This window comes from Diceros bicornis, chromosome 6 (assembly GCF_020826845.1).
Source record: "Diceros bicornis minor isolate mBicDic1 chromosome 6, mDicBic1.mat.cur, whole genome shotgun sequence".
Classification (NCBI taxonomy): domain Eukaryota; kingdom Metazoa; phylum Chordata; class Mammalia; order Perissodactyla; family Rhinocerotidae; genus Diceros; species Diceros bicornis.
Window position 1 is genome coordinate 46,209,543 of NC_080745.1, and position 8,713 is coordinate 46,218,255.

An 8,713-nucleotide genomic window follows, 5' to 3' on the forward strand; every position below is an offset into this window, starting at 1 on the left:
AAAGATTGGGAGGACCTAAAGATATCTAAGGCCCTTTCAGCTTTTACGTTCCAGTTATTTCAAAGATAGCCACCTCTCGAGACAGCCTTTCCTCTGTTGGATAGCTGTAATTGTTAGAAAATTCTTACCAGTGTAATACGCATTGAGCTGAGAGCCTACAGTCTTTCTGTAGCTTGGAAACATTGGCTCTTTGGTGCTACCGAGGACGAAGCCCACTTCTTCTTTTAAGTGGTAATCAGCTATTACCACTTCCCTTTTCGTAGACTCGCAGGATTAAGAGAGACCTTCCAGGTCATCTGTTCAAACCTCCCATCTTGTTCATGGAAGAAACAGCTTTTTTTTTTTCCTGAATACATACTATGTACAAGGCCCCAAACATGGATAAAAGACACACCATTTCCCCCACCCCCAGTAACGTCTAATGGCAGAGGCAAAGAAATAACAATTACAATGCAGTGCCAAGATAGAGGTAAGTATAGGACAGAATTCATTATAAGTACATTTTAGCTGATTTCAGAAATAATTTTTCTCTATATTTTTCTGCAATATTTTTGTTCTTTCAAATGTTTGATATAAAAAATTCTTTGGGATATTTAAAAAAACTTTTTGTTGTTTTAAAGTGTCATTTTGATAAATCATGCTGTAAAGTTCTTATAAATTTAATCTATAACATTTCTATTTTCGTCAGATACCAATATTTCTTGACTCATTTACATTGCAGTGATAATTTTATTCCAAATGCAGTATTTACAAAGAAAATATAATTCTACCTACTTAAACTGTCTTCGAACAAAAAGCCACGGTTTCATTTATATTTACTTTATAAAACATGAAGACTTACCACAGACTTTCCCAGGATTTTATCTCTTTAAAAGTTCATCTACGGGGCCTGCCCCGTGGCTTAGCGGTTAAGTGCACATGCTCCGCTACTGGCGGCCTGGGTTCGGATCCCGGGTGCGCACTGATGCATCGCTTCTCCGGCCATGCTGAGGCCGTGTCCCACATACAGCAACTAGAAGGATGTGCAGCTATGACATACAACTATCTACTGGGGCTTTGGGGGAAAAATTAAAAAAAAAAAAAGTTCATCTACTCCCATGACTTCAACTATCAGTTATATTCTCGTGATTCCTATATATTATATTAAATCTAGACCTCTCGTTTTAGTCCTGTATCCATATAACTACTGTCTTCTGACATCTTTACCATAATATCCCCCAGATACTTGAATTTTCCCTGAACAGAATTCACTCTCTTTTTCTGATCTTGAACTCCTTCTCTTGGAAAGAGGCACCGGTATCCCATTTGAATCATCCAAGCCAATAACTTGATGAATCATTTTATCATCTCCCCCATTGACGCTCAACCCCTATCAACCAACTGATGATAAGTACTGCTGATTCTACCTCATTAACCCCTTAGCAAGTATTCCCTCCTCACCAACCCCATTGCTGTTGCTTTTGTTCAGGCCAGTAGTGTTGGTAAATCAACTTTCCAAAAAGAAAGCCCTAATTTGTAGTGTTTGCCAAGATCTATGATGTAGATACTCCCACTGTGGCTGATTTCAAACTACCACCTTGATGTCACTGCACCTGAAGCTGCAAAGAGATATACATAATTGGCTCTCCAGCCAGTACCAGCCAGCTCCTTTGTGCCGCTGGTTCAGGCTCTGCCATCTTTTCCCAAACTCTTGCAGAGGTTTTCTGACTTTCAGTCTTACTTTCTTCCAAACCGTATTCCACACTGTCACTAGGTCAGTCTTTCTGAAAGGCAAATCCCATTTATTCATTTGTTCATTGAGTATGTATGAAGCACCAACTCTATGCCAGGCAGGCAATGATCACATTTCTTTACTTGAAACCTTCAGTGGCTCCTGATTACCCACAGAATCAAGCTTAAATTCTTATACATGGCATACAAGTCCTCCATGAACTAGTCTGTTTCCTCTATAGCTTCATTCCTTACTTCACCTTTGCTTGAAATAATTTATTATTTAAATACCTATTTCTTCTTCTGATTTAATAAATACATCAAACCTGAATTTACCCTTACATTTTGTGTGATATGTCAAAGTTATGTAAATTACTGGACAAGAATACAGGCTTAGAAGTTAGATCTAGGTTCAAATCCTGCTCTTGTTACTTACTACCTGTGTAACCTTGCCAAATGACAATCTCTCTGACTCAGGGTTTTCCCTTCTGTGAAATGGGGACAATAATGGTTGATTCTTAGGATTGCTGAGAAGATTAAATTAGAAGATGTATAAAAAGTTCTTAGCAGAGTCCCTGGCACATAAGAAAGTCTCAATAAATAGGGGCTATAATTATCCTTACATTATTCATAACAATTATTATTAGCTTCTAGATAACTGTAGGTACCATGTGCATTGTCCCCAAGCAAAAAAGTTAGATTTGCATCACAGCCCTGTCATTACTTTTTTTGTCATTTCCTCTCCCTATTAAATAAAATAGATACATATTATATACCAGCATTGCTCCTCTCTTCCTATTGAACTTTTAACATTTCTTAAATTAGTGATGTTTGAGCATAAACACTATGGTAGGTGATTAAAAATTAAAACAACATACCGTTAGGTTGGAATCATACTTTAATGTTTTTCAGAACATTTTTATAAAATTTTATTTAATTATATGATTCACAAATTGAAGAAGTAGACAGAGAAGATACTATCATGATCATAGTTCCCAGCTGACAGATGAGAAAAATTAAGTTCAGACAGCCCAAGTCATAAGGTTACAAGAGTAAGTTGTGGAGGTGAAAACCTGGTCTTCCTATTCACTGTCTTGTGCTTTTCCCATTATATCAAACTACCCCTGAGACTCAGTCAACACATCACATCATTCCAGCCCAAAATGTCTTCCGTGGATCTTCTATAGTGTGTAAGCTTGTATTATTTACTTGTGACATATCATAGACCACTGTGGTTTTTAATCTTTTTTTGGGTGTATATATTTTTTTCCTCAATAGATGGTAAGCTACTTGAGGACAAGACTAAGTCTTATGCTTTTTTCTATCCCTTATAGTACCTAGCATAGTACATTGATCATGACAGATGGATGGATGGAGGGAGAGATAGACACACAGAGAAAGAGAGAGAAAATGTGAAAAGATCAGTATCTGCACAAATTATTTATGTACAAATTTGGCCCCATAGAAAACAGCAACTACCTGTTAGAAGTGTCATTTACCAACAAAGGGGACAGTTTTGTTTGGAGATGGGAACCATGTAAAATTTTGGAATGTACATATGAAAGTAACGATCCTGGTTTATTGATACTTGCACATTGGTAAAGCTAAAGGTAGCATCAATATATAGCAGCAGCAGTCAGAGACCAAGATAATTCTCTGCTGAATAATGGAGTTAGATACATAGATATCACTCAAAGAAAAAATATTCCTAAGAGAAAGCAGTCATGCGTTTGTAATTATAATGGATAAATATTTCAGTTACAATAGGAACAATCACGTAATAGTTTTAGCATGAGGAATAGATATGATTCTGAACTCATAAGTAAAATATATTTCTAGAAATAAGATCATACTGTAAACACCACATTCAAAAACAATTTACTCATCAGCAATTAAATAGCACTGCGATAGGCATTGGAAGTGGCACGAAAAGGATGACATTGTTCCTGTCCCAAAGAGGTTACGCTCTGACTGAGGAAACAAAGTATAAACACATGAAAATCACAAAAGTATAACAATTCATTGCAACAATATGAGAAAAAATTTATGATCTGAATATCTCCTAGCATATCTTTCCTATAAATCAAGATTTTAATAAATTATACATGTAGAAAACTACATTATAATAGTTTCCTTCAAACCATTTTCATTCACATAGGGTCTGTTATCACCTCACTGGAGTTTGTCTTTAAAATCAGTACACAAAAGGATGTAAGGGAGAAAAAAAGTAGAAAGAAAGACCTATTGCATGTTAATAGTTCCCAGATATCCAAATTAGTTTATGAATTATTTCACAATTAGAACAAAGTCTGTGTGCAGCCTTAATTGTTAAGAGCATATCGGCGTTATTTTTAGCCATTGCTGTGGCAGCATTATGCGTAATAAATATAGCTTTTCTATTTTAAAGCTGATTCTATGAGTCAGCAGGAGGTAGGACAAGCAAAAAGGATGGCTATAATTTTATGCAAATTTTTAAAACCTAAATTCGTATTGCTGGATATTCCTGAAAGCTGACTTAAAGAGTGGAAGAAATCCAGAATGATTACATTGATGGAATAATGCTATTAATAAATAGGATAACCTGCAGTGTTTGGCCTCACATTATTGTAAAACATCTGATCAGTACAAATGATAATAATTGTAATTTATTGCTCAACTATGTGCCAAGCATTTTAACACATTATCTCCAATACTTTCATAAATCCTGCAAGGTGGAATTATTTCTATTGTACAGGTATGGAAACTGGTATTCAGAGAGATATATATAGGAAGGATTATCTTCCTTGTTGCATCTTATTAAAAATTTCCACTTATGAATCCATAGTTCGCAGCTTTGAAATTATATTTGACTCTATGTAAGCACAATATGGGCAAATCAGTCATGAAGTTGCAGTAGTTTTTTTTCCAACATTCGCTCACATTCTATTGTTTCTTTTCTAACCCATAAAGACTCTTTCTTGACTTTAACTAATGAGTGGATTGTTAAAATAACATCTTAAGTTCCTTTATTCATTCATTTATTCAGTCATTCAAAAACACTTAGGCTTGAATTTTAAAAAATTACACACACATATGCACGGGTATGCATGTATAAAAAGTGTGCAAAGTAATACACACAAAATTGAGTTTAATAGTGATTATACCTGAATATTGCAGGAGTGAGTAGATGGTACTTACGTTTTTACTTTATATAGATCTGTATTTTTATATTTTTTCCCAAAATACAACAGTAATATTCATCTTTTGTAATAATTTTTTTTTAAGCTCAGTTCCTAGTAGAAGCCAGTACTATGCCAAATACTGCAATAAGTTCTAAAAATACAAAGATGACTAAGGCATGATCCATCTGTTTGAATCTGCCTGGGAGAGTAGGGGATGGCTTCATAGAGCAGGTGATATTTGAACTGTTTTTTTAAATGGGGAAGGGTGGAGGTACTTTCCAGAAAAAGGAAACTGTATATACAAGTCACATATATACATGAGAGCATGGTATACTTGAAAAAACAAAATATATGTAAAAAGGAGTGGTATGAGAGAAATCCAAAGAGGTTGTGTGGCATTAGGTTGTGAAGGGCTATGTATAATAGGCTAAGGAGTTTGCTAGCAAAAGATAGGCAAATAACTTTTTAGGCAGGTTAAACTTGTTTTTAGAAAAATTTCTTTGCTAGGAGCACAGAGAGTGTAGGGAGCGAGGAGACTGTAAAAAAGGAAATGAGTTAGGAGGCTATTGCTATAATCCAGGAAAGAGAGATTGAGATTCTGAACTAAGATACTGCTATGGTTCACACTCCAAAGGCATTTCTAAGTACAATCAGCAGGATTTCATTGACCAGTTAAGCATATGGAAGCCAAGAATGACTTTGAGGATTCTAGTATGACAGACCATTCCAATTCAAATTCTGTATTCTGCCAAATAAATATCCCTAAACAAAATATTACATCGCTTTGCTGGTTAAAAACTTAAACTGACTTCTTACAGGCTATCAAATCAAGATTTCACATCCAGTAGATCTGCCTTCTCCACTAATCTTTTCTCATTAATGCACACAGACCTACCAAGGCCATTTTCACTTTATTATCTTTGTTTGGTTTCTCTTATTTTAATTAATGCCTTTCTCACTTAAATATGCTATTTAAAATCCTAAGTATCTTCTGAGGCCTAGTTCATTCATTTCTTTCTTCAATAAATATTTGAGTTCTTGTGTGCCAGATACTATGCTAGGTCCCAGGGAGTCAAAAATGGGAATCACCAAGGATCTCACAGTTAATGATACTGATAATACAGCATGGCAAGGGCAGTTATATAGATACACAGTGGGGGTAGAGTGACGTCAGCATTATGACTGAATAAGATGTCCCTTGTTTGTGCCCCCCACCAACAATAATCTGGCATCCATCTATGGACAAAAGTGCCTTTGTGAGAGCTGTGGGAAAAGGCACCATATGCTGAGGGACCTGAGAGGAGTCCCGCCCACCTGTACATTGGGTAATATGCAAACAGACCTTGGTCCCAGCTGTGGACCCTGTAGTGGCCCATGAACTGACTCCAGCCCCTCTCAGCCACAGTCCAGGAGCCCCTTGTAAAACACTTTCTTAGACAATCACTTACGGATGAAAGAGCCATTGTGGAAGCCCAGGTTTCCAGCAAAGCACTTGCAGGATAATGCTGAAGCAAAAAAATATGAGTTAGGACACATTGGATAAGGTAAGAAGAACAGTTTGACTTTACCTGCATCACCCCTCTCCCAAGACAGCACAGCTTAGGGCCAAGAGAGATCTTCTGAGCCTGTGATTTCTCCAGCGAGGGAAAGTGAGAGCATATAAGTGAGCACTCGGCTTCCCCAACTGTGCTGAACATTGTGAAAGGAGCGCATTTCTCTCTCAGCCAGTCCAGAATACTGAATCATGAACTTCAGGACTGGGAGTGGGAAAAGGCTGGGAAAGCACCAGGTAGGATTCTCCAAGGACATTAAAGGGACACAAATCATACTAACAGTGTTGTGGACTCCATCAAGAAGCCAGCCCATGAGCTGCTGGGGATGCCTCCCCAATGGATCCCCCTGACTGGCCCACAGGCACCTCTAGCACTCAGTACACCTCACACACACACACAAACCCACCATGTGTCCAGCTTCTTGTGCACACTTCTGATGACAGAAGTGAGAGCCAGCTTTGGCCTATGGCTAGTGAGCACACACAGAAAGCCAGCCAGAATCTGCAGGCCAGAGAGAGACCACAAACTTGAGTTTGTTGGTTTGGTTTTTTTTTTTGGTGGGGAAGATTGGCCTGGAGCTAACATCTGTGCCAATACTCTTCTATTTTGTATATGGGATGCCACCACAGCATGGCTTGATGAGCAGTGTGTAGGTCTGTGCCCAGGATTTAAACCCACAAACCCTGGGCTGCCGAAATGGAGACCACAAACTTAACCACTATGCCATCAGGCCGGCTGAAACTTGAGGTTTAATGCCACCTTTGGAAAAACAAAAGAGAAGCTGTCAGCACTCAACCTGGTGTGTTACAGGATTGAGGGAAGGCACACAAGCTTAAGAATTCTGCCACAAGAGGGAGCAAGAAGCCTGGAGCAGGTGTATCCATAGAAGGTCTGAGAAAGGCTCGGAATCTCTAGCAAGGCTGATGGTAGTTATTTCTCTCCTGAAGGCATTTAGTAAAGATGGGAGGAGGTGCTATTCAAATGTGAAGATGGCGATGCAAAACTTCAAGGAACATGAAAAATCAAGGAAACATGATGCCACCAAAGGATCACAAAAATCTTCCAGGAACTGATCCCTCAAACATAAAGATTTGCTGTTTACCTGATAAAAAATTCAAAATTGCTGTTTTAGGGAATCAATGAGCTATAAGAAAACACAGAAAGACAAGTTAACGAAATCAGGAAAACAATATATGAAAAAAATGAGAAGTTTAGCAAAGAGATACAAATCATTAAAAAGACTAAAACAGAAATTCTGGAGATGAAGAATTCAACACTGAAATGCAAAATACAATAGAGAGCATCAACATCACAATGGAACAAGCAGAAGAAAGATTCTGTGAGTTAGAAGATAAGAACTTTGATATTATCCAGTCAGACGAAAACAAAAACAACAATAAAAGAATGAAAAAGAGTGAAAAAGCCTCCATGATCTATGGGATACTACAAAAAAGAGACAATTTGCAAATTATTGACGTTCCAGAGGAGAAGAGAAGGAGAAGGGGACAAAAAGCATATATTTAAAAAAATTGCTGAGAATTTTCTAAATCTTGGGAGAGATTTGGATATACAAGTTCATGAAGCTCTTAGATTACCAAGCAAACTCAACTTAGAAAGATCATGTCCCAGACACATTATAATAAATCTGTCAAATATCAAAAACAGAGAATCTTAAAAGCAGAAAGAGAAAAGAAGCTTGTAACTTACAAGGGAGCCCCCATAAAGCTATCAGCAGATTTTTCAGCAAAAACCATACTGGCCAGGAGAATGTTAGATGATATAGTCAAAGTGCTGAAAGAAAAAAGTACCTATCAAGGGTACTCTATCCAGCAAAGTTGTCCTTCAGAAATTAAGGAGAAATAGACTTTCCCCGACAAACAAAAACTGAGGGAGTTCATCACCAATAGACCTGCCTTACAAGAAATGCTGAAATGAGTTCTTTAAGCTGAAGCAATAGGACACTAATTAGTAACATGAATACGTGAAAATATACAATACATTGGTAAGGTAAATATATAGTCAAATACCCTAATACTGTAATATGGTGGTGTGTTAATCATTTAACTCTAGTATAAATGTTAAAGGACAAGAGTATTAAAAATAACTATAGCTACAATAATTTATTAATGAATACACAATATAAAAAGATATAAATGATAATATCAAAAACATAAAGGGTGGGGGAGTAGAAGGGTAGAGTTTTTGTATGCAATCAAAGTTATGTTGTTATCAGCATAAAATAGACTGTTATATCTGTAAGATGTTTCATGTAAGCCTCATGGTAATCAC